Source organism: Lonchura striata, chromosome 3 (genome assembly GCF_046129695.1).
Source record: "Lonchura striata isolate bLonStr1 chromosome 3, bLonStr1.mat, whole genome shotgun sequence".
In the NCBI taxonomy this organism is placed as follows: domain Eukaryota; kingdom Metazoa; phylum Chordata; class Aves; order Passeriformes; family Estrildidae; genus Lonchura; species Lonchura striata.
This window is the reverse complement of record NC_134605.1, coordinates 34,281,834-34,305,546: the sequence shown is the minus strand read 5'-3', so window position 1 is coordinate 34,305,546 and position 23,713 is coordinate 34,281,834. Positions and strand designations below refer to the sequence as shown.

Sequence of the window (23,713 nt, the reverse complement as noted above, 5' to 3'; positions counted from 1 at the left end):
CCCTCCATGCTTTTGTTATCTTGTATTGCCTGGGACTAGGCAGCTTATTATCATATAGAAAATCAGTTACAAGTGAAAAATGAACAAGATCAGAAATGTGAAAAATGGCAACTAAGTAATTAGAGCAGTTTAGCCTACTTAGCTGCTTTTTATTATTTATCTGCTGATATTTTTGTACAGCATTGGAAAATTGCCTCTTCCAGCCAGGTGGACTAGTGAATACCCATGCCATCTGCTTAAATGTCTAATTTGCAGTATGCCATCTATATGACCTTCAGTTTTCAAATCATTTTATAACCCATCAATCTGTGCATCTGGCACAATATCTTCTCTGTGTACCTGATAACTGACTAGCACATTTTAACCTCGCTCATTGCAAACAACAAATATTTCCTATGCTCATCACAGCTTTCTTCCTTCCCATGACTTTGCAGGAGAACATAATTAATTTTTCAGGATCAAAGGCATTTTCATCTGACTTTTTCAAGAATCCATTTGTTCTCAGCACTCAGATTTTTTTATATGTTTTGGCTGGTTTTACCTGTCCTGCAGACTCTGTGAAAAAATACCAATTCTGCATTTTTAAACTGGAAAAACTGTGCAACTCAGCACAGAAACTGAGACTACAAGGAGCATGTAAGACAAAATGCTGTGGACTAAGAGCATTATTCATGCAGGTGCTCACAATGTGATATTCTTCATAAAAATAGTATCCGGTGCTGTCGTCACCGGAATTGTCCAGAAGAATGAACAAAATCAAACAGCTTGCTATGTGCTCCAGATGGGGTTAAGTGAATGTCTGCCCCTTAAAGCATTTTCTGAAAAGTTTATATGTCATGTCCTTCAGCTGCCTGGCCATCAGTGATTTTTCAAATGCATTCACTGTTTCCTTCCTTGCTCCCAGACAGCCAGATGCTGCTGATGCGGCAGTACCAGGAATGTAACTTATGTTAGAAGGGAAAATACTCACCCAGCACATGTTCAACATATGTTGCAGGGAACACACAAGCCCAAACAGATAGCAAGAGCCAAAATATGCCTCCTAGCTCTAATCACTGGCAGAGTGAAGCACAGAAGCTCTCAGGAAAACTTTTGTGCTGAAGGACATAGGGCAGTGCAGGGCAGTTTGATGGGAAAAGGTTTGCATCAAGCAACACAATGGAGCAGAAATGGAGGGAAATTGATTTTCTGTCTTCTGTGGGGGAAGTAAGGAAATTGTTCAATATCTTATGGCCTAACGTAGGACACCAGGAAAAGGAGTTAATACTCCCTTTGTTTAAACTGGAAAGCATGGCTCATATTTCCAGTGGTCCTGTTACATTTTGGCATTAAACAGATCAAGACAGTCAGTGTGAATGTGTTTTAGAGATGTCAAAATTATTATTGGTGGGTCAAACATAGGCATGCTTTCCTCATCAAAAGAAAGAAGGACCCTGAAGACCATTTCCCTGCAAATCAAGATGACAGTTGGTAATTGGCATCAGAGCATTTCTTCTGTCACCTCTGATGCCTTACTTAAGCCTTGCTAAGTCTGCTAGGACTAAAGTAAACATTTTCTAGTCTCAGCTAAATGTTGATAAACAGGACTTGACACTGTGAGTGGAACTGGCCAGGAATTTTCTGGCTAGTTCTTTTATTGGAAAATATTAATTTGTAAAAACTGACACTTTAGTCCAAAGAACATTTCCAAGTTAAGAGACAGAGAGAGGTGTTTGCCCCCGCAGTGATATGAGGATAGCAAGCAGGGTATCTTATCCTTGCTTTATCTTACTCAGATCACAGATTTTTGGTCTGGGTCTGCTTGGTGAGAGCCTGGTCCATGACTGCAGACACAGGGATTAGTCTGACATCAGCACCTCATGGGCTTCCACCTGTGCAACTGTTGATGACAAGAGCTAATGTAAGAAGAGAGACTGATTTTCTATAAATCAAGGCGCATACCCTTGGTGAAAGAAAAGAGCAGAGCTTTTTCCCTCCAACCTGATGGAATTATAACTATCTCTAATTCATGGTCAAAATGTGACATTCTAGAACAAAATATTCTGTTTCATCCAGTCATAAGAAAGGAAGGATGCTGAAATCTGAGCAGAGTTATTCACTGTGCTGGTCAGTGCCAGTCAGCTGAAACCCACCAGTGGTAACTTCACTCATCCCTTCTGCATTTTACTGGTGTAACTCCCACCTTTCATGAAATATCCTCTGTGTTCTCTTAAGCCTTGAAGGTTTTAGCAACCTGCTGTCATCTATGAAACCAAGATCAAAGGCAACAAAAATGCCTGTCTAATCTTGAATGTAATCCTCCTTACATGCTGAGCTGTGGTTCGGTGCCAGCAGTCTTTCTATCCCTTTCTTTGAGCTCAGGGATTAAGGCTGGGGTCACTCACACTGTTGCCACCATGGATCTGACTATTTTCCAGCTGTCCAGTTTTGCTACTATTCATGGTGTGTTGTACATAAAGGCATGAGCAGTTTGTGAGTAGTCCCATAGCATATGACAAAGCTATCAGAAACTGGCCTGGCATTACACTTGTCACAACTATTCCAAAATGGGAGTTCCTATCATTAAACAGCCACTGACCCCTTGGCAGCAGGACCAGACACGTGGGACACTGCAAACAACTTCCCCTATAAATGCCAACACACTGTCCTTATCTGACACTGTACAGCTCCAGGTGATAAAATCGGTTTGACAAAAGTGGAAGCTGGGAAGCCAGACCTGCAGGAAGCTGGAAAAATTAAATAAATGCATCACTTTATTTTTTTATTCTTCCAGATGGGTCTTCTTTTAGCTTTCATTCATGCTGTATTTCTCACATCTGTGCAAATTTGTTAGCAGTTAGACAGCACATCCAGCACAGATCACAGATTTTCCCTTTTTTTATATCCTTTCAAAGCCTGGCCTAGCTCTTCCTTCCTTGCAGAGGATTTAACATCACCCTTTTAATATTCCCAAGATTTTCTTGGGCTTAAGTATTCTAAATATTATGTAGTTCTAATTATTCCAGTAAGACTGCGAAATCTCAAGTGCTTTCATTCCCCTAAAAGCTGGCAATGGATATGTAAGTTTTCTGTGTTTTTGTTTCACTTACTACACAATTTGTTTTCTCATTCTCTCCTACTTGCCAGTGCAAAACCAAAATCTGCAAACTTCTCCCTAAACCACCCTGTGCCAAATTTTCCAGGAAGTAAGCTGTAGTATCAAGTCTCACAAGGAGTGATTGTTCCCACTGAAAACATCTGTACTGACAACAGCACAAGAAAAGATGATAAAAAGCCATGCAGCTCCTATATTCTTTGCATCTATGTGGCTATAACCTATTTAGTAAGCAAATTTCAAAATTTCAGCTGTGATTTTTAATTTCACCTATGATTGCTTTGGAATTGTTTTATCCACTGCTTCAAATAAATAATTTATCATTTTTATCTAAGATTATATTGAATTTAACACATTGATGCTACCTAGCTATAGTGCATTTAGGATAATATCTCTAAATTTAAATAATAATATTTTCCTAGGTTTTTAAAGAGAAAGAGTTGATTAGCTTAAAGTGTGTATCTCTTAGGTAAGTATATTGTTCATTGTGAGAAACATAGCCACATATTTACTGTAATACAGATTTCTCTTGATCAATTATAAAAAACAATACCAATTTTTCTTCCCTTGACTTAAGAGAAGGACTCCTATTTAAATGAAGGACTCTTGAGAAAACAAATTTCATTTCAAAGGCTATTAGCAAAAAGAAGCCTTTGTGTTAATCTTAATGGAATCATTCTCTTCAGATGACACAAATATCCATAAAGCACAATGATTTCATTTGGGTTTTCCCTTGACACAAAACAAGATTAGCCGGGATGCATTGGGTAATACAATAATGGCTAGGTAGTTTGTCTCTGGCCTTCGCAGGAGCATGCAGGGAGCAGGGATGAAGGCATGAAAGATTTCCTCTGCAGAGCGGGAGGCGGTGTGCCTGGAGTGCAGCCTTCTCCTCCGCTCAGCATCCCCCCAGCTGCTGGGCACAGCTGGCTCCCAGCACGATGCCCGCTCATGGCCAGGGATGGAGCCAAGAGGAAGCTGGGCTGGGGTCTCCTATTCTCTGCACCAGCCAGCAGACCCCATCCAGCCACAGCAGATGGAAAATGAAGCCGCTTCTTCTTCCGCTGAGCAGGGTGCGGATGGATTGTCCTGCGATTTGCAGCTGTGGGGGAGGCTGTCCTTCCTCCAGCCAAGGGCTCTGTTTACATCAGTGCAGCTGTGAGGTCCCCCGAATGCAGCGCAGCTGTTAAAAGCCAAAAATGAGCTCCAAGCAGCGTGAACCAAACTATCTTGCTACATATGTGTGTCTTCAATCCCATCCCATAAAATGCCTGCTGGTAACAAAACAGAATGAGGCTGTAAGATGAAGAGCACGTGCTAGAACATTACTGCAATGGTTGGTGGATAGATCCTACTGTGACTCTGTGGAAAAGGAGCTATCCCACCCCCTGGCAAGGCTTTGGAGAGGACTCCTCACCTTCACAGAGTGTAAAGTGACCAAATGTCAAAATATTTGCCTGATTTTTACCAACTCTGATATGGGAATAAACTCCAAAAATAATTAGGCCAAGATGAGTAACTGAGTTTACTTAATTTGTTTGCAAATCCTTTCTGTTAATTAAAAAAAAAATAGGGAAAAGTAATAGGCAACTCTTCAAACAAACACTTTGAGGTCTTTAGACTTGAAAATGTGTTCATTAATCGGGGGCAAGCCCTTGGAAAATACTGAAAAGGTCCAAGTGCTGAAAAAAATATTCTGTCCCCTGCTAATAAATTATCTATAAAAGCAAGAGGCCTAACTATAAAACATTGCAAAGCTGGAGAGGATCAAAATTTGCTCATACCCTGTAGCATGAATCTAGAATCTATCTGTACCTAATAAAAATCTCCTACTTAGTACATATTGCCCAACAAGAGTTTGTGATTTCTAAGTTCAGGGGGATTCTTCTTTCTTTGAAAGTATCTATGGTGAAAAAAGACAACATCAAAAAACCTTTTAGAGCACCGAAAGAAAGATATATTTGTGTTTGTAGCAGATATTCTGCAGGAAATTCTGCTCCAGTTATCATAACCTGAATGTGTTCTCAAAGTAAACTACTAAGAAAGTCCAACAAGCAGAGCAAGGTTTGTTTTCTTCACAGTTCATTGTGAGCTTAGGTACCTTCTACTTCCTCAAGGCAGAGCCAGTGTTGCATTTGAGAAACTTGTCATGCTCCAGATTTATTTGCATTCACAAGAACAGTATTTTTTAGCAGTTTGATAAACAGTTTTTAAATAGCAAATATTACTGAAAAAAAAACAAGAGGGAGGGTGTTTTTCAAGACAAAGGTTTTCTTTGGGAACAACAGAAAAGAGGGCATGTAGAAAGCCTTGTACCCCATGGAGCCCTCCTGGAAATAAGTAGCACTCTAAACAGAGGCATTATCAAAGGAGTCCTGAGCATCTCAGGAAATTAGCTGTGCTACCTTAACCACATTTGTATTCAAATCCATATGAACATGGGCATCAGATCTGTGCTACATTTTCATGATTTTGAGGCTATAGCACATGTGACAATAATTTGCATTGTATGCTTTGAAAAATAGTGCTCAATATAATATATCTATTTCCAGAATGTTCAAGAAAGGTTTCCTTTCTAAATAAAGAAACCATTTTTAGGAAATACAGAGTAGCTGTCAAGATGTTAGAAAATAATTTTGATAGAGCATTTGCAAAATGTTAGAAAATATATACATAGTACATGAATTATAATTTCATAATTACAATAAAAATGTTTGTTTTTAATAGGGACTTTCCCCCTTCAAAGCATTTTTTTACTGGTGAAGAGCTGATGTTTTGATCAGCAGGAATAAGAGGAAAAAATGCTATGAGTAAATGTTTTTAAATGGACAGCTAGCTAAATATGCAAATAATATATGCAACATTCATTTCCTATTATTTCCTAAGGAGAAAAATACAGAACTGTTCCATCGGATTCTTCAACAAGTCCTGAAAGGTTGCTGAGAAATGACCCATCTATTCCTACATCTGCTTAATTAATGCAAGTGAATGTGTCAAATATCCATCCTGGTAATGGATTAAGAAATTATCTACAAGCAGCTTTGGAAAGCTGTAGGCAAACAGAATTTCTCAGTATCACTAAGCAGAACATCCTGCCCTACATCAAGGCATAGCTAAAAAAGTTGAGGTAAAGTGAATGGGCTACAAAAATATGTACAGCTTTAAATTTTCTTGTGGCAGACCAAAGCAGCATTACAATAATAGTTACATCCATCATATGTCCTGTCGCATAATTTCTGGCTCTCCCACTCCTGGTTTGCCAATCTTGAATGCATATTTCTCTCTTTTTTTGCTGTTGTATCTGTAAAGCTTCAGGCAAATATCCCTCACGGATCCCTTTGCACACACTCCCTGAATCAAGCCAGAAAGATGTTTCTTATCTCCTTCAAATTCCTCCTCATGACATACATACTCTGGGATGCTGACAAGGAATGAAAACCTGTAGCAGCTGGGGAGCTGCTAGGAGCTACTTTCAAAAATGCCTTTGTTGAAACAATGTTAGTTGACAAAGACATGTATGATTATATTTCGCATGCCTAAATTTTTCCTCCACTTAATTATTGTATCTCAGCCTCTTTTGACGACTTCTCTTTTTTGTTGATACAAACAGAATAATTTTTTACAGATAAGGAGACCAGAAGGCGAAGGAAACATGGCAGATGGGCTTTCAAAACAAAAACATTGACCTAGAGCAAATGAAACACTATCTTTGAAGGAAGTCACTCTTTCACAGTTACAAAGAGATTGTATGGGACATTTCTCTGCAAAATATTTAGCCATCAGACATGCAGTTTTAAAACAGCTAAAAGTCTTTTCAGAATTGAAGTCTGCTTAGACAGAGAAGAAAATTAAAAAAAAAATACTCAATGAAGCAATTAGTGTCAGCATTTACCATATGAGTAGCTTCCATTGTGGGTGTTAAACTCACAAAAGAGTTGGGAAGATCAATGCATCTGGTTCTGTTATATCGTCACCTCTTGGGAGTAGGAGGGGACAGTAACTGATGTCAAGACATGTCTGGTACCCAAACTTTGAGATGGTCTTGCAAGGAAACCAGCTGAGCCATGCAAAATACCCAGTCCTGAAGGGATGGGTCAAGAGCTTAAGGCCACAGCTCCTTATTTAGTGCTGCTCTGAGGTGCTTTCTTGTTCCTCAAGGACCCTGGCCAGTAATGTGGTCCCAGCACTGCCACAAAGTCTTTTCACAGAGAATCAGCTCAATATATTCTGGCATTTCTAACAAATTTGTAGATGTGTGGGGCCTTTGGTGTGAACCTTCCTCTTTTTTACAAAAATAGAGGACAGGCTGCAAGAGCTGGCCAGAGCTCTGATCTGTTTCTAAGGGTTTATCCAAGTCTTTGATAAGTGCTGTACTGTATTCACCTGTCTCCCCTCTCTATCATCTGTCCTTCTCTCTAATCTAAGCAACTACATATTCAAAAAATTGAAATATGAACTTTGACCACAGCAGCCAGAAGGTCTTCAGATATGAATTGAAAAGCAGGATACTCTCTGTGCAACAGAGTACCACTGAGCAGGAGTTGAACCAGTCTTCAGAAGGCAACAGGACAGGTTCTCTGCTAGTTTCACTGGCTGGATAAATGCTGGTTTCTCCTTGCATTTTCAAGAGGTGTTGAAACAGGGGAGTAGATCTTAAGTAGCATAGTTGTTTCTCTCAGCCATTAGGGACTGGTACCTCTCTTGAGTTAAGAGTTGGAAAAGAAGTCTGAAAAAACTTAAGGGAAAAAGTAAAGCCTGAATTGCAGATGACAACACCTTTCAAAGAGCAATATTCTATACAATTTTCCCAGCAGTTAACACAGGTCTTGGGGAGTGTCAGAAACAAGAAGTCTCTGCCTCTGGGACTTTGACTAGGAGAATCCTGCAATTTTCCAGGGAGAAGAACTTGCTGTAAGAAACAGCCTAATTTGAAAACTCAGGAGAGCACCATAGCACACTGCAGATGGGATAAGAAAGTTCTTCCTGGATGGGAGAAGACCACATTATTCTTCCTGCCCACAGGCTGCCTCACCCTTCCCTGTCCTGTAAAAGTATGTAAACAAGAGGACCAGAAGGAGCCTATGCCTGGGTGTGAAAACTTGAAACACGGGGCATCAGAAAACTGCAGAGAACTGCTACAATCACAAAGAAAACATTCCAGCTAACTGAGAAGAGGGAGAAGAAGCAACAGTCCCTACAAGACCCAGAGGTTTTCTTTCAGGAAAACTACCTAAAAGTATTTTTCCCTTGCTTGGTTCCAAAGAGACGGTCTTGGTGTGTAATCCTTGTGAAAGGATTTAATCCATGAAGCCCAGTTTACAGATGTACTAAAATGAGGCAAGAAAGAGTGTTTTGGACACATCTACTACACATTTGTACAATTGTACATTTGTACCTTCTACTAATTAGCTTTTTGTGTTCCCCTGATGAACATCATGGCTTCTGTGCAGTTTCTTAGATATACAACTGTATAATTGATCATAAATGTCTATAGTGCCATGTCACTGTACAAATACATAATAGGAGGCTACAAGCCTGACACCTGAAAGTTAATTCAATTCCCAGTCTAATATTTAGACATCATGTTATCTGTACATATTCTGGACCTCACTCCTTTATCTTGTACATGTTCTGTTTTTCACTTCCCCAGAAAATCACTAGCCTTATCAATATTTAAATATCAGATTAGTCTGATGTGAACCACTCTTTGGCAGGTTTTGTTGAATTCTGTCCTCTGTTCCATTCACCTCTATTTTTCATTATAATTTCTTTCAAAATCCTTTTCTCCTCTACTGAATGCTCATTAAGTTTTGTTTATAGAAGACTACTAAATGAGCCATTAGCCTGGAAAGCAAGCTATTAATCTGTGGTGGCATCATTTTATACTCACAACACTGAGTAGGCTACACCTTAAATGTACATAGTTAAAATACAAGACATTCAGCACTGCTACTTTCTTTTTTTTCTGCTGATTGAGACTAGAAAATTGGCTTTTACTGGCAAATTTCAAATCCCATATTTGTTTTTTGGTGCTGCCCTTCACAGAGAAATCACAGAAGAGACTCCAAGACTCAGAAGAAACCTCCAAGGGCCTCCTGTGCCAAATTCTATGTTCTTGCCTGTCGTGTGTGCCCAGTCTTTGTATTGCATCCACTCTCTCAGATTTGGCTCCATCACTTTTCACTCAGCCCTTGGCCCCTGATTTGGCCCATCACTTAAAGGCTAAATAATTTTCTCAATATATTTTAGCATTTTCTTAGAAGGCTTATTTTACCCTAATATTTGGTGGTTTTCACTTTTTCCCATGTTTTCTGTTCTGTATGAACTGACTTCTTTCCTGATGTGTCCCTGTAATAACTTTTGTTCGCTGAATATGCTCACTCCTACCATCATTCACAGTCAGCTGTTGACTCAAATAGCTTTGGTAATATTTTGCTATAATTTCCTTGCTCTTCTTGTTTGGCAAATTCCTTCTATATTTTGTGATCTTGATTAGAGGAGAGTTCAAGCCTCTAAGTCAAACCCCTGAACACTTCAGCCCAGTTGACTTTACTAACCACTTCCTCCAATTTCACAAACTTTGCTTCCATGAAATGACTCTATTTATTTTAAAATTAATCTTAACTTCTGCTCATACAATGCAAGGTAATTTTCTACAATCAACCCCATTAGAAGTTCATTAAGCCTACACAAAATCTAGCCTGAAATAAGTAAATGCAAATTCTCTTTGCCCCTTTGTGATTGTGACAGAGAAAATTAACAGTAAGGACTCTGCACTTTTGTTATCAAAATGAACCAATGAGAACTATAAATACAGTTTTCATTTATAATGAGCCTTAAATTTGTATGTTTCATAAGGAAAACTTCTGTTTCACTAATGAACTGAAATAACATATTCTGGAGGTAAAAATCTTAGCTTTATGGGAGTAAACAAGGAACAGAGTTTAGTAATGTTAGGACTGGGCCCAGGAGTTGTGAAAGCACTATCAAGTGTGGGAGCTCTCAGCCTGCTTTTAGAGAAGCTGGCTGAGTATCTCATCCAAAGTGTCAGGAAAAACAGGCTGATAAAAGGCATCTGGGAGCAGACTCATTGTTTTTCATTTTTACATGTACTCTGTGTATTTTTGTAAAAGTTCTAGGTAATTGTTAGGAGTCCAGAGTGGTGAGAAAATGCTGACCTAAAAGTGAAATGTGAAGCTTAAAATTCAGGCCCAAACTAAATAATAGGTGCTATAGTCACATGCATTGGGGCTCAGACATTCTCTTCACATGAGGGGATAGTTTTTTTCTTTTAGCTTAGTCTGCTTTTGCTTTATTAGTCTTGTAGCTAAAGATGGATAAAAAAGTCTAATAAGAATTTATTTGAATTTTCCTTCCACAGGGATAGACTGCCCTAATTTGTAGCTTCATGATACTCAATATTCAAGTGGCATTCAGGTGCCTAGTCTGCACTCTAAATGTCCTTTCAAGTCTTGGAAATTCAGTGCAACTGTTTACTCCACAAAATATTCCAGGCATTCATTACCTTGTTTTGCACAAGAGTTTCCATAATTTACCCAGAAAAGTGTTATAGCATGCTGCAAGCAACAGACAGAAAAAATCCCAATAGCAGATAGGCACAAGGCCATCTGACCTCTAAGACATCTGTGTACTTGGGGAGTGGTGAGAATGGGTGTGAGGCAGGAGTGCAGGGAGCCACTGTCCAAGTTGGCACAGGTAATTTTAAGGTAACTTAAATATCCTTACAACATGCTTCAGTCCAGCCCTGGTGAGTGGGATGTCACAAAAGGGCCGAGGAGGTGTTGGACAATGTCTCTGGAACAGTGCAGAGTAGACAACAAGGCAAACCATCCCACCACAGGCTGCTACATGGGCACCAGTTACACAGCTCCTGTCAGGTATTGATGGTACTTGCACCAAAGTCCTCACACCAAACTTTCAAACCTTAGGGGCATTGAATAGTATTGAGAAGTATTAAGTTACCATTTTATAGTAAGGTTCTTTTTGCAATGCAAAATTGGTTTTAAAAATATTATTATCGTTAGGCATTTCAGATTCTGTGTACAATTACAAGTCAAATTTAAAATCTGGAGTTTAAGTCATGGTTTGCTTAGGTTCTTGTGAAATTTTCCTCAGAATAAATTAGCCCAGTGTGGGAATTATGTGAAAAATACCTACAAATCCTAATTACTTGTCCCAAGGAACAAGTTCTATATATTCACCAGTTTTATTTGAAGCACTCATACTATGTTTTTATTTCATTTCCTCAGCTCCTCAGAAAGATGAGCACAAGGTCTGAGACATCTGGAGGAGCAGGTCTGTACTCAGCTCAGCAGGTTTTTACATCCCAGGGGTTCCCTTTTGCCCATCCACTCTATACTGTGAAGCCTGTTCTTCTTTGCTACCATCTTGCATCTGAAAACAAATATATATGAGATAGGAAACATGAGCAGTAGGAACAAATCAGAGTGGACCACATTGTAATGGAACATAGCTTTTCTTCTTCTCTAGTATTTACTAGAAAATAGATATCAGGTTAGTGACTGACCAAACCAACTGCAGCAGGCTTTGTAGACAAATCAGGTTTTAAAAGGCCTTTTAGATCCAGGTTTCTCATGATACCTCCTGGCAAAGAATCAGTTCAACATGTGAGGGGGTGTTTTGGTCACTGTTGAGTTGATGTCTGAATTGCATGCAGACAAAACAGCCTGTTGGTTTTTCTTTCAAACAACAAGCTTTGTTATTTCATGAAGGACTACAATTCATATTTCTTCCTAAAAGGAAAAAAAAAATCTATATTTATATTTTTGTTCTGTGAATGTATTATTTTTTACTTGAGTGGTAAGCTAGCATTGTACTTAACAAAATTGCTATCTTTCTAAAACCTGCCCTCAAAAATATAGTAGCTCAAGCCAACTATCAATGTTGTCAATACTTACGTTTCATGATTTCATGGTTGTCATGTAAGAATTCAGATAACTAAAACAAGAATGACTAATTGCTATGGCAAAATGTTACAGACATTTACAAATAATCAGTCATTGTAATGAATTACACCTGTGTACTACAGCCAATTATTAATGCTTGCTTTACTTTGCGGGGAGGGAGGTGGTAGTTATCTGATTACTGATTATAATTTTCTAGTTACAGCTGACAGCCAAATATTTTTCTTTCATTCCCAAATAATAGCTATTAGGTTAAAATGTGTTTGGGCAAATCTCCTGTGTCTTTGCACAGTTCTGCAAAAGGAGCCCAGCACAGGATAAAATCCAGGGCTCAGGCTGGGATACTGCTCTTTCTCACCATGCAAATGAATGTTTTCATGAACACGTTTCTTTCTCCCTTCTCTTGTACCACTTGCAGCATTCACTCTTATATTATGAGGTGGTTTCTCCTAGGAATGAAACTCAGGGAGAAAGAGTTAATGGCTTTTAGCCAGTGGCAGTCAAGAAGATTCACAAGGCTGTGCAAAAGCTGTTTGTGACCACTGCCTGTAACACAGAGAGGGCAGGTGTTGGCAACACCTCTGTCAAGGGCTGCTTAGAGAAATGAACCAGAGACAGAGATTTGTGCTCCACGGGGAGAACTGTTGTTGGGTTAAGGAGAAATTTAGAGAGGATGGTCTTTAATAGACCCTTTAATTTTGCATCAAAATTCATGTCAAGAGACACTGAAAATCTCTTGCTTCCTCATATGTTGATTAAAAGGTTAACTTCCAAATAAACCCCAGGTAAATGCAGCATGGCACTACTCTTTCCTTTTCAATTTTAAACAAATACCTTGCTGTACTATCAGAGCCCTCTGTTATTTTTTCTTCTTAACATCCTGTCCAAGCAAATCCAGTGCCATTTGTTCATATGTATGCACCACATCGCTTTGCCACATCAGCTTTTCATCCTTACATTTCATTCTTGTTGTCAGACTCCAGCTCCATTATCTTTTGATAGACTATTATTTCACCTCTGTCACATCCAATGTTACTTTTTATTTAAAGCAGCCCTGGCTTGAAGTCATTTAGAGGAATCAGCTTCCACTTCCACTGATGCACTGGGGCAGTGCATATACTCCTTTTAGTCCTCACAGGTATTAATTTTTATAAGGCCTTTTGTCTTCTGTGTGTAAACCCCTTTGTCATTTTACTGAGTAGCTGAACAATACATGAAACATAACTGTTCATGTACTTATTCTTATGTCACTCTAGACCTTCACTAGGGTAGCTGAAAGACTTCAAACACAACCACTCTATACACAATTATATAGATGTATAGATAATCCTCAGCTGTACCACTGAGGATTCCAACAAATCAGTACTTATTCAAGTCAGTAAAATCTGACTTTTTGTGTAAAATTTTTACTCCTCCATTTCAGAAAATAATAATTAAATCTATTCTCCATAGACTTTCACACACTTTGTGGAACTCAGTATAAACCTCAATAATGCTTTAACCTGATGCAGTGAACAGCAAACTCCCACAGCAGAGGGGCAGGTCCATGGGATGCTGTTTGGCTACTGTGCTGGGTCAGCAGCTCTGGCAAAAAAGTGAGGCCAGCAGCCAGGGGACAACTTTCATCTCCCTAATGAGAAATGTTGGAGCCTTTACATCTGAATGCTTAGTGAATACTCCACCATCTGCTTCAGAGATAACTGAGGCATGAACAGGAATTATTTGCTCAGTTTTGGAGTGTGATTTAACTACAGTTAGAACCAATGTCAGTTATGTAGATTTCTGAGTTATTAAATTCCTTCAGTAGATAAGCTGACTCCCTTGCTTAGCCCTTTGATACTCTTTTAGTGATTTTAATGTCTCTATTAAATTACAGGACTGTTTTCCATCTAACAGAGGTCCAGTCATGAGCTTAAGAACAACTTATTGGATTGAAAAAAAACAAAGTTTAAATTAATGGTAGTATTATCAATCAAATGATTAGCTGCCATCTCTAGCTTTACCTTGAGTACCAGTGTCCTAGAAACTAAAATTGTAATAATAATAAATAGAAAGCCCAAGAACAATCTGAGTGCTAAGTAAATGTGGCAAATTTTGAACAGAGCCAGAAGGAAGATAAAAAGTGTGAATTAATCTTAGCCAGATAGAAACTCAGAAACTCTTAAAATACTGCCTGCTGTCTCTTCCCATATACCTTCAGCAGTAGGCAACTACCAACACATCAGTCTGTCTATGAATACATGTAAAGATAGCTGATATCCCAAGGCATCTGAAATAGCTACCACCAAACACAGAAGTAGTCCAGAGGATTCAGTAGGGACCCTGGCAAAAAAAGATAACAGTGAAGGGGAGGGGAAAGGCTGCAATTCACTGTATTTTCACTCATTTCATACCATTTTTCTCAAGATGATTGTAATCCCGCAACTATTAACCCTTCAGGCTATGCAGATGTAGACAATGAAAACTGACTACAGCAGCTACAATTCATCCCTACTCTTCAGCAAGTACTTTGAGGCTAAAAGGTAGCTTTTAGCAGACTGATACTGCAATCTGTGTGGTATTTGAAAGTGCTTAAGTATTAATGGCTGGAAATGGAACCAGGTGGGCTTCCCGAGGGACTTTTAGCTTCTGGCTAAAAGTCATCTTCTGCTGAGCAATGTATCTGAGTGAAATCAAACTCTCAGGATGTGCCATCTGTAATGCTTACAGAACCAAGAAAGCATTAGGAAAACATGCAGAAATTGAACACATCATCTAATTTGCCTCAACTAGATCTCGTTCTGCAGCTGAGCAGGAGGAGCCTACGGTACTCACCTTCTCATCTGGATCCACCTCACTCCCTGGCAGAGGCCCTGTGTAGAACCTGGGCATCTGGAGCTTTCGTGGATTGTATAGTTTCTGGAGAATATCTGTCCATGTTGGTGTTCCTGTCAATCAAGAGAAGACACATCAGGCAAAAAGCCAGGAGTTTTTGTGGTACTTTGAGACAAAGGAGAGCCACTAATTAGGGCTTGACTCCAACCTAAGGGGAGGCTGATCCCACTAAAGGCAAGTCTCTGTCAAAAGGATGGAAGTTTTCTTCCGGTTCTGAGTTTTCTCCACAGTTTATGCTGTAGCCTGTCCATTGACAAAGCATCTGATTCTAGTTGGCTATGGGTCTCCTCATCTGACAGGAAGGTGTGAAAGAGGATTTTGAAAGAAACATGCACTATAATTTCTGTTATTGATGACTTTTTCCTATTAAAAGTCAAGGGGTTTTGTAACTATTTAGTGAATTGATATTTTTTCTTACCTTCTTATGCCTCCACATTTTAATCTGCTCAATGGAAATGCTGAGGGAGCCGATGGCCTGTGGGGAAAGTGGGTAAATTAGAAACACATTCAATAGAAGACTCTGTGAGAAATCTTAAGGATTATTTTTTTTCCCTGGGAGAAAATATTTCTTTAACGTTATCCTCAGTTTTACACAGAAAGGGAGCTTGGTTATGTCAGGTTGGCCCAGAAATTTTACTTTCATCAAAGCTTAGACTGAACTAAGCTCTTTAACCTTTCTCTTCTCCCTGATCTTTTCCTAAAGGGGGACCAGGTTGCTAGTGCATTTAAACTCTGCAAAATAGATTTTCATACAGTTTTCACTAAATTTCTTCCTCCTTTCTACAAGTTCAGTTACTGCCACGCTGCAGGGCTTCTTTATAAGAAAAAATGCAAAACTTCACAAAAGACATTTTTATGCCAGCCTTGCTGTTAAACTGGGTCTTTTGTGACCAAGACTTCAAAATTTCAAGTAGAGTCTAAAACTTAACATATTTAGCTTCTGTTATATAATTACAATAAGAAAAAAACAAATACACACATCATATTGAATTATATCCATATCATATAAAAATGAAAAAGGGTTTCCTCATCAAGTTAGGTGTTAAACACTTAAGGATGTAATGTTCTTTGGAAATACGATAAGCAAAATAAATCATGTTTTCAAAGTGCAAAATAACCATTGGCTAACATTATTACCAGTGTGTCACAGAACAGTTTGGCAGGAATTAATTGGTTTTGTTTACAGAGGTTTCCTTGTTACCAATGGAAGAAATTTGTTTTTTTCCTAAAAGATAACCAGTTTTCCATGAAGCACAAGATACTGAAAACTCCATTACAAGCCAGAAGGTGATGGTGGCTGCTTGTATACTATAAGGGATGGTGTATGGGCTGTGCATCTTGCAATGTTCATGTCTCCATGAATACTGTCAAATTACACATCAACCTCAGCCTCCCCTTCAGAGCACAACAGTAGAACCCTTTTTACTCAATATGGGCAAGTTCCTAAACCCCTACTGCTCCCTGCTGGACTGCAGTTCCACTGGCTTTGACCTGGAGAAAATGATGCTATTCAAGCAGAAGGTGGTAGTCAGGAAATATTTAGGAAAAGCCTCTTCTGAGATTCTCACCTTTATGTTCCTCACCAGGTTTCTCCTACTGCCTCTCAGTCTTAACATGAAAAGGAAGGGAAGAGTTGTTCATGTGATGGTTTGGATAAAAAGCACTTTAAAAAAATTGAACAGGAGAAGGTGCCGCGTCCCCGCCCCAGACCACAGGAGAGTGCTTTAGGTCGCTGCCGATTCCAACGGCGAGGAAATGAGGAGAGACACTTGTTGGGGGCAAAAATCCGATGTTTATTGAGGTCCTGTGGACCCAACAGCACCGGAGGGGGCCAGCCAACAAGAGCAACTGAGGGGTGCTGGCAACAGGTTACATAGGGAGAGGGAGGGGGCCCGATCAGCCAGTGGGGAACAGACAGGAGTGACTCTTGTGGGGATTGACATCTGGGGGATCCAGTGAGGGGGAGACAGGGTAGGGGTCCCAGGACCTCATCCAATCACTCGGTGCCCTGGATGGAAGTTTCTAGAGGTAGGGGAAGGGGCACCGAGTGACAGACAAGGCACTTGGGAGGGGACAGGGGACTGACTTGGCATTTTCCAGGGAAACTGACACTTGGGGAAAGGTGGGAAAACTCAGGGAGAAACCAAAACAGTATGGGGATACACTGGAACAAACCATGACAGAATAAAGATGTAATAAAACATATAAAACTGCAACTCCACAAGAAGGAAAAAGAAGCTTTGCATTGCATAATAGGAGAAAAAGAGACTTTACATTGAGAAGTGTACAATTGTATAAAGGTAACTGGTGGTACAATGTAAAGCCTCTGCATAGTTGAGCTATCATTTAGGAAATTACATTTTTACTCCACAGATCAGAAATGTCAGCCTTTGGTCTTATCAAAATACCTTACTTTGGGGTATCTGTGATTTTTCCTCATCCTTCTGAGTTTTTCTGAGGAAAAGAAAGTAATGTAGCAACTGATAATCAGCACAAACAAGCTCCAGACTCTAGTGAATTTTCCTGCATAAACAGCAGATCTCTCATAGAAAGAGGCCTTCTTTTCCTGGATATCTAAAGGCGAATATGCATGTAGGATTTATTTGTAGTACAGTAACATAAAGAGGCTCCAGCTGAGATAATAACATTTTTTTCCAAGTGCTCTTTACACAGAAAAACAGAAGTCCTTGTGTCTGAAAGTTTACAATCTATTTACAAGAGGAAAAGGAGGCATTATTGCCCCTTTTCTTGCACAGACCACATTAAGACGCTAAGAAATAAAATAATGACTCCAGAAATCACCAGAGGAGTTCAGAATCTAAATTTCCCATACTTATTGCTTGGGTAGAGTGACCTAGATTTTCTTTGCCTCCTGCTCTGTTTGGTTTGATCTGACCCAGTGACAAACATGGCCCCACAGAGGGTGTGTGGAGCAGGCAGAGGGCCAGGGGCAAACCCAAATCCACTCATGGACCCTCCAGATCACACACAACTCTCCCACTGCAATGCCAAACCCAAATCCACTCATGGACCCTCCAGATCACACATAACTCTCCCACTGCAATGCCAAACCCAAATCCACTCATGGACCCTCCAGATCACACACAACTCTCCCACTGCAATGCCTCCTCCTCAAGGGGAGCCAGGGATGTAGAAAACAGTGCAAGAGGACCCTTGAAATGTCTTCTTCCTTGCTCCCAAATCAGAGATTTCCTTCTCCTCCAAAACATAAAGTTCCAGGCCTTGTGGGATCCTTTTATTATCACCATTTGTTTTACTTTGGATGATCTCATCATTCATGTAAAATTCAACTCCTACATGAGAAATGTATACAAATGCAGGGGTCAAAGAAACTCATAGGGATTAATCCACTCTGATCTCCTTTGGGGAACTGAAAAAAGATTTATTCACGTCCTGTTTTTCAGGCCAATACCGTTCTGTATTTATTGAGTCTTCTGAGAATTTTCTCCCAGCTTTGAGAAATGTAGCCAAACCTCTTTCCTATTCCCTATGGATATCCTGGCTTTTCTCTCGGTCACATGTACAGTATGTTTTTGTTAAACTAGTATTGACTGCCACAAAAGCCCTTAACATTTCTTAACGCACTATTAAAATTTTATCTTGCAGAGTGTTTATTTATTGGAAAGAGATAGAATACTTGAATCCCTTCATACCCTCAGTAGACAACAAAGTTGAATTACCTCTGACTCTACCCAGCAGAGCTGAAAGACATCAGCAAGATTAAACATTTCCACAAAATATCATATCCATGCACACAAAAATGGGTTTATCAACACCTTGCCTCCTTTCATCTCTTCTGAAATACAAGTATTATCTTTGCTAATATCCAGCTTTATGATATTAACACATTTTTATAATTTTCTAGAAGAAATATGCAGTTGGACAAGCAAATTCATCCAAAAGTTCTGGCAAAATCCTGGGAAACCATTTACCCCTTGTTAACTGTAGGAACCTCTTGCAGTTTTTCTCCTGCCTTTAGCATCCATTGCCAGATGTATTCCTGCTATCAGTCTTGTCTTTATCTCCATATGCAGCCTCATTTCATCTACTGAAAAGAAGCTGCAGTATTTGAGTTTTGAGTAATACCTGCCTATTCCGAATCTACATCCACTTCGCCTTCTCTTTCACTATTTTCTTTAAAAATATGCATCTGAAGAACTTCATGCCTTTTTTTGAGTGTTCTTTCTGAGTTATGAGTCAGCTTGACTTAGCAATTCTCACCTCAGCGCTACGATTTTTTTCCTTATAACACACAGCTCTCTTCACCCACCACAAAATTTTTCTTTCTCAGAGGCTCTCTGTCTGACTGCCCAGGCTCGGTATCAATAAGGTAGTTTTATTTATCTGTTTACATCCAGTGCTTCTTTTCAAAAATCTTTCTGTGTCACTTCGGATACAAACTCTTAATGATATAAACAGCTTGGTGACCCTCCTCTGCACTGACGCTTTATATTCTCCAGTCCAGTCTCATGAAAATTATCTGCCACATTTAATCAAACTTAACCTTTTCAATTTATTAGTCTTAGCTGTCCTATTTGTGTCTCAAATGGGATTAGTTCATGTTCATTTGGTTCCATGGTTATTTTCTATAATGTCATTTATTCTACAACTTCATTTGCTGCTTACCTAAGTCAAGTCTAATAAAATATTGCCTCCTGTAGCTTCAGTGATTATTTAGTGAATAGCAGTTAGTTATTATACCTTTGAATATCTGAGCACAATTAGTAATATTTTTTTCTCCTATCTATTAACTTACACATTAAGGATATCTAAAAGTATATTTTCCATGCTCAGATAAGACTTTGAGGTCTACAAAGAACTGACAGTACCTTGCTAGTAGAATTTTTCTTGCAAGGCATCTCAAAATTTACAGTTTTCCAGTTTCTTTTTTTAGACATGCTTATTTCATTTTCCCAAGAAACATACAGTGAGGTGTCTATATGATATCAGACAAATTACCTGTTGCAATGTGGTTGACTACAGATTTTGTTTAAAAATTATTTGGTGCTTTGTGGAATTTTTTTCTTCACTGAGAAGTGTACAGTGACATATTTGATTTTCTCCTTAGCCAGATTAAAACCAGATAAAAAGATTTCTGCTCATGCCTTCAAAAATATGCATTTGGGTGGAAGCCAAAAAAAAGAAAGTAGGATCTGCCCAGATGAATCACTCTTAATTTATTAATCTAAGAAAAGAGGGTTTATAGCTGAAAGCTTTTTGTATTTTTAACATTTGGTGGTAAGGCTCCATATAAGATAACTATAAACTATACATAAGGTTGCCAAATTATTGTAGAAGAATATAAATTCAATTTATACCAGTGATAATCAATAGAAGTGCAGACTTAGAATTTAAACACTTTATTTTTCAGATACTATTTTACAGTAAGACTTGCTACATAAATTTTATGTTCCAATAGAATTTTTTTTTTTCATGGGAAAGCCATAGAACATATACATTTGCATTTATGTTAAAAATGTGGCTGTCACTGATCAGGGAGTGAATGCATAAATCTTTATTTTAATTAGTAAAGTAAAAAAAGGAACCTTTATTTCAATTGTAGGTGTGCTACTTGGAAAGCTGCAGCTGACTGATACCTCACTACTCTCCTCAATCAGAAACTGAACCTTTTCACAATAACACACAACTGAGCTTGCTTTCCCTGAAACTCATAAGCAATGCAAGTGTATAATCTAGGTCTCAGTATAATAGTTTTGCTGTTTATTTTAACCTCCAGAGAGTTCTGTTCAATCCTGTCTCTAGGGTGACTTTCTTGAAACTCCCAGAAAAGAAAATAAAATGTGACTTTCTGTGTTCCAAAGGCATTTGATGTTACATCATGTGTCTTTATAATTAACTCTTTTTAATAAAGATGGGATTTTTTCCACAGGCCTGTTTTCTCTCACTGTTTAAGAGTGGCACGCAACTGGGAAGTCACACTGAATGGTCACAGGGCCTTTCAGTTCTCCCATGAAGACCTGCCTATTTGAATATTTTATAATGTGGCCATTTTTATTCACATCAGGCTAAATCTTGGCAAGTGTGTCCAGCTTAAGAGTAAATTATTTGTATGGAATTGAATTGATCTAGCTGTTGCTCAGTGAGAACAATGCCAAAAACCACAGCTCCTGAGGTTAACTTCTACCTCACAGGCAAGCCATGGGCTAGCTAGGTAGAATCTGTTTTGGGATGCCCTCGATCCATCCCATTTCTGTCCCATCCTCCCAGTCAGTTCTGCCTTTTTGCTTTCTGCAGAAGCCTAAGTGAAAGCTATTTCTTTCCTTATCAGGCTATTTGGAGAATATCTATGTTATTCTAAACCAAAATTTTGCCATTTTGCCAGGAACAAGATGGACTCCAAGGATTATCTACAGGGTTCATCTGGATATTAGATTCAAAACTAGATTCACAAGTGCAGATGAAGGTGTGGAACATCCAGGCATGGATGGTTCTGGACAGGCCACGGAGCTCATCCCCAGGAAAGCTTGCCTCTGCCTCCAGGCTACTGCTTGGGCATCAGGCAAGGGAGCATCCCAGTCTCAAAAACACCCCAGAGGTCTCCTCTGGGACAGGCTGCAAAACACAGCCCGCAAAGTAATATCACTTTTATGCCCTCAGGAAGCCTAAAATCTCTAAAAGCTCTAAAATCAATGCATTTTAATTTTAACCATTCTCTTAAATAATTATTTGATGCATCTCAAAGTGAAAATTATACTGTCTTCTCTTCAGAATATACTGATTTCATTATATATACATTGTATTCTATTATAAAGAAAAAGAAATAAATAGTCTACTGCTGCAGTACTTCTTCCCACTGTTGTTTTCAGCAATATAAACAGCCTATACAGGCCTTAGGGTGGTTCCCTGCTGCAATTTTCTTTTTTAATTATGAGGCCCACTTTCATTTCAACTGAGACAGAGATGATTTTCTGAGAACTAAGTAAAAGATAAGGTATTACTTAATCTTACTAGCCAAGTCATCATTTTATTATCTGTAGTTCATCATGGAGATTTCAGATGATCTCTTGTGTCCTGTTAGACATGTCTAAAAATGGAATCAGGCCCAGTAGTGCATATTTAACATTAAATTGCATAGAACAGCTAATCTGGTATGATGCTGTGTTCAATTAAGTTGTTCTTTTGCTACCTTAATTATAAGTAATTTGACAATTTTAGTTTACCAGTTCAACACTGTTAATGGACAAAGTCTGCATATTCCATATGTATCCCACTGTGAAGCTTAAAGTCTGCTGTCAACTGGCATGTAAAATCAATTATTTTTTTAAATGCAATGGCTTACAATTACTATCTCTACTTCAATGTCTTTAACCTTCATGCTTTGGAAATCTTTCTATTACGTGGCACTCAATCCTCAACAAAGTAAATTAAATCCTATATAATTTTATGCCACTTCTGCCTGCACAAATATTTTGGTTTTATATGAAGAAGTGGTATAAGAAAAAAACTATTGTATTTTTCTTATTATTTTCCTGTTTGATGCAAACTTTAAAAACCACTTTTGATCAGTGATGCTCTTTGCTGAGAAAATTTGCTGAGTTTGCTCAGTGCAGGTAAGTACCAAATAGAGATAAGCTTGGTATAATTTAGTTTCAAATGTTATAGACTGTAACTATCTATTACATCCCAAAGAGTTCAATAACCACATAGAGCAAATACCAGCTAGGTCATCTTTTCCATAGACATGAAAGTCTAAAACTTATCTAAAATTAAAAGTCTGTACACAATTTTTTTGTTAAATTTAGTTTTAAATGACCAAAGCATTTAAGCTTTTGCAGTTCATTATGGAAAGTGTTCTGCAGAAGGGTAGAGTTCAATATCAGAATGTATCTTCTCGAGGCTTTAATCTTCCTCCACTTTATTCACCCTGTCCCAGGCAATAACTATTTCAGGACTGCCCTCAGACACAACCCTCCTTTCCCCTGACCTATTTGCATGTTAGACACAAAAAAGATGAGATATGCTGGGATGCAGACACACACCCAGCATCTGCTGCCAAGGCAACAGGAACAAGACATTTCAGATAAAGAAGGGATGATGTCTCAGTCCTGTCAACACCTACCATTTCCTTCAAAAGAGGCCAATTTTGCCAGTAGATCTAGAAGTCATCTGGGATAAACACTTTGCACTTGGCTTACCTTGAGTTCTTCTGACTGAGACAAGTACAAAGCGTGGCTTACAGCAATGCTATCTAGAAATTGGAATCTGTGCTCTTCCTTGCACATGTATGTATATCATGAAGACATTTCTTGTGCTTTCTTCTTACACCATGGCCTGAGATGACATTATCTGATCCTGAGAGTATGTGTCTTCTGCATAACACTGGCACACATCTTTGGCCATTTGTGATATTACTTCATTTCAGCCCTTTGATAAGGTTTGTTCACTTAGACAGGTATTATGCTGAAAGGCAATAGTTTGAATTGGGGATAGCTACTCACAACCTGTCAATGAAGGTATTTTGCATGTAAAATTAGAAAAGGACAAAAAAAATTCCATAGCTGTGGATAAACACATGAAAAAAAAAATTGAGCAAGTTTAGTTAAATTATTTTCTTATTTGTCTTTTAAATTTCACTAAATGAAATGGGCTGAAACATTTTATTTCACATGAAACAACTCTGCTGTGTGATGTTGGGAATGGAAAACCCCTGCCTTTACCTTCCTGCAGGACTACGCATTCCAGCAGAGTAGTAGCTGGGAACATTCTCAGCAACAGCAGAGCACAGGAAAGAATCTGTTAACTGTCTTTTGGAAGCCTT

The 23,713-nt window shown here is 38.7% G+C and overlaps 1 long non-coding RNA gene across 2 annotated transcripts in view; it reads right to left on the bottom strand.

The window, feature by feature from the left end:
- The window catches only part of LOC110469413 (uncharacterized), a 150,920-nt gene that overhangs the window by 11,585 nt on the left and 115,622 nt on the right, over positions 1–23,713 (bottom strand). For both annotated transcript variants that reach the window (XR_013339700.1, XR_002465243.1), the window contains exons 2-3: positions 15,332–15,388; positions 14,854–14,966 (exon numbers count right to left, since the gene is read on the bottom strand). This is a non-coding gene — a long non-coding RNA (uncharacterized LOC110469413). The remainder of the gene's footprint in view (positions 1–14,853; positions 14,967–15,331; positions 15,389–23,713) is intronic.